Raw genomic sequence first — 2,500 nt, 5'->3', positions numbered from 1 at the left:
ACAGTAAGTTTTGATTTCGCTGCGGATGGATGTGGAAGTGTTTGACGTGTGTCCTTCTTTGACGTAATATCGATCAGCTCGTTATCGGTGTTATTATTGGAAATGTCCTGGTCGAATTTCTTTGGGCGCGATATCTATTTTGCTGAGGATTTTGCCTTCGAATTTCCATGGAGCGTAAAAGTGGTGAGTAATAAAAGTCCTGGCTTTACTTTACTAACTGGTATTGGTGGAATAGATGTGTAAATAATGGCTTTTTGGTAATAATGGTGATAACAATGATGAAAAAAAATAAATTGGTAAAAGCAATATGGATGGTAGGCCTTCCGAAAGCTCCTACACACATCCCCATGTATTCTTGTTCTAATAAGGGGTTTGGGAGGGGGAGACTTTTTTTTTAAGAAAAAAAGTTACCCCCCCCCCCCCCCCCCTTCCCAAACTCCCTACTAAACATTATAAAAAACAAGAATACTGGGGATGTAGGAGCTTTCGGAAGGCCTCCCATATGGATAGGTAATAATAATAATAATAATAATAATAATAATAATAATAATAATATAATTTGGCAAATCGGGGGGGGGGGGGGGGGGGGGGGGGGGAATCCCTCAAAACTTGTCAGTTTCTCTTTTTGAACTTGTGTAGCAGGAACGGTATGAAAAAACATCTTGCCGAAGAAATAGAGCAACACGAAAAAGCAATTTGATAAATCGAGGGTCCGTCCTCTTAATACATCTTTATTGAAATTTTAAATCTAAAAATAGTGTAACAACAATTCTGGTCCAAATAAAATAAGGTGTTTTGACAGTGTAACGCCAGTCTTACATCCATTTGAATAATAATATATTTATACCATAGATAATAAGGAAGACACTCTGCCTCACCCACCGTTCTCTTTGTCATTGTATTTTCGAATGTTTCTACTTTCTGCTTTTTCCTCTATTATTTTCAGTCAGGTGGATTTTATTCGGTGTATAGTAAAAAAAAAAAATTTAAAAAATGAAAATAACCTTTCGTAGACAACTAGATCTCAAAGCTTAATGCCATCCAGCAGCCTAATGCAATGGACTTACTTCATTTGTAGGGCCCTGTTTTATATAATATTGGCTCTCGGTTTGTTTGTTTTTGTGTTCATTTGTTGTGTTGGTTGTTTTTTCTTAATTTTTCTTAATTTTTTAAAAATAAAATAAGGCTCACTATTGCCCTCCCCTTCTTCAAACTGAACACCTTGTCTCTCTGTTCCATGTGTTGTATTTGTCTTGTGCTTTGAATTGAAGGAATGTGTTAGAGGCAAAATACCAAATGTTTAAATATTAATAATAGTGCACATCTACATACCTGCCGAATCTTACGAATTTTAGACACATTTCATGGCCAATTACGAATATTTATTTTGAAAAATTACGAATTTTTAATTCTTACTAATACTTTAATAATATTAATAATAATAATAATAATAATAATAATAATGATAATAATAATAATAATAATAATAATAATAATAATAATAATAATAATAATAATAATAATAATAATAATAATAATAATAATAATAATAATAATAATTTTTCAATTTGGCAGGTCTGCATTTATTGTTAAGCGCAGCTTATCCCGCTACATTATACAGGATCCGGTTCCCTAATAAAAGCCTGAGCTTTTATGTAGCGTAATATCTACTAAACGTGCTCAAAGCGCTTTACAAGGAGTCCCTGACCAACAGCAGCACGTAATACGTAGATCGAGACACGACGCCTGTTATGCGATATTACAATTTTTTTTAGACCGAGACAACGCTGTTAACGGCCAAGTACTCAGTTTACACCTGAGGGTCGAACCCAGGACCATCGATCCGAAAGCGAGTGTCAGAGTGTCATACCACAAGACCCCATAGCCGCACTTCTCGCACTACAATCAGATCATCGTTTATCTTCTTTTACTCACATCCCTCCTTCACCCAATGACTTTAAGAGCTCGAGGTTCTGCTCTAGCAGTTTGATATCATGTGTTTTACTACGTCCAACAATGGATTCTCTTCAAATATTTAAGAAAATATGCGGTTACTTCCCTTCACTTGAATTCTTCAAAGTTCGAATTATACAAGATATAAATGCTGGAGCAAGTTCCTCGTTCCTAATGGCCATCTCCGGACATTTTCTGCTTCCCCCCCCCCCCCCAACCCCCCCTTTCCAATTAATTATTATTTATTATAATACATCCAAGCATTCAGATTGTCCCCCCCCCCCCCCCCCCCTCTCCTTCCACTTGCTCCTTGGAGTCTGTTGTTGTTCTGTCGTGTTTTCAACTAATAGGGACGGTTCAAAATACGAAAAGTGATGATTAATAAAATATTTCAAGCGTGACATCGGAATCCCAGGTAGTCAAAATTTTTCTTAGAGAAATCCTTTCTTTACTTTTTTTTATTTTTTTTTTTTTTTGTTTGTTTGTTTGTTTGTTTGTTGTGTTTTTTTTGTTCCTTCCTTCTTTTTTTTAAAATGTGGGATGTTGT

At 35.4% G+C, this 2,500-nt stretch overlaps 2 protein-coding genes across 4 annotated transcripts in view; both read right to left on the bottom strand.

Moving 5' to 3' along the window:
• The window catches only part of LOC144969483 (phosphatase and actin regulator 2-like), a 126,830-nt gene that overhangs the window by 97,903 nt on the left and 26,427 nt on the right, over window positions 1-2,500 (bottom strand). The gene's annotated exons all lie outside the window — the stretch shown is intronic.
• Window positions 1-2,500, bottom strand: part of LOC144963455 (uncharacterized) — a 10,787-nt gene that overhangs the window by 2,601 nt on the left and 5,686 nt on the right. The gene's annotated exons all lie outside the window — the stretch shown is intronic.

This window comes from Berghia stephanieae, chromosome 1, assembly GCF_034508935.2.
Source record: "Berghia stephanieae isolate SIO BIC M18660-M18661 chromosome 1, UCSD_Bste_1.3, whole genome shotgun sequence".
Lineage (NCBI taxonomy): Eukaryota > Metazoa > Mollusca > Gastropoda > Nudibranchia > Aeolidiidae > Berghia > Berghia stephanieae.
The sequence above is the reverse complement of the archived record's forward strand: the minus strand, read 5'-3'. Positions and strand labels throughout refer to the sequence as shown.